Source organism: Salmo trutta, chromosome 20 (assembly GCF_901001165.1).
Source record: "Salmo trutta chromosome 20, fSalTru1.1, whole genome shotgun sequence".
Classification (NCBI taxonomy): domain Eukaryota; kingdom Metazoa; phylum Chordata; class Actinopteri; order Salmoniformes; family Salmonidae; genus Salmo; species Salmo trutta.
Genome location: NC_042976.1, coordinates 44,478,632 through 44,479,077, shown reverse-complemented (window position 1 = coordinate 44,479,077; position 446 = coordinate 44,478,632).

Here is a 446-nt window from a genome sequence, read left to right as displayed (position 1 = left end):
GCCGCATGCTGGTACACTGTTCCCCCCTCCACCTACCCCCTCTCCTCCCTTTCCTGCCACTCCCTCTTTTTTCCTCCCCCCTCGCATCTGATGAGGGCTGTTCATTTTTTCCAAAGCTGCTCTCTTCGCTCTCCTTTACCATTTTCCGGTATGCTGCCTCTCACTTTAAATGTCTTGCTCTCTCTGTCTCCACACACTCTCTCTTATATATCAGCTGACTGCAGATCCGATTCACTCCTCTCCCTGGTTTAAAGTGCAAATGCCCCTGAAAAAAACAACTTCACATTTAGAAAACAGCCTGTGGCCTTGATATGAGTCAGAAACATGTATTCTATTTTCAAAATTGACTACAAGGTGTAAATAGGATAATTTTGGTCATAAAGTCAGTCTCATCCAAAACAGAGTTTTGTGAGACTCGTGGTCGTGACAGCATCACCACGTAAATT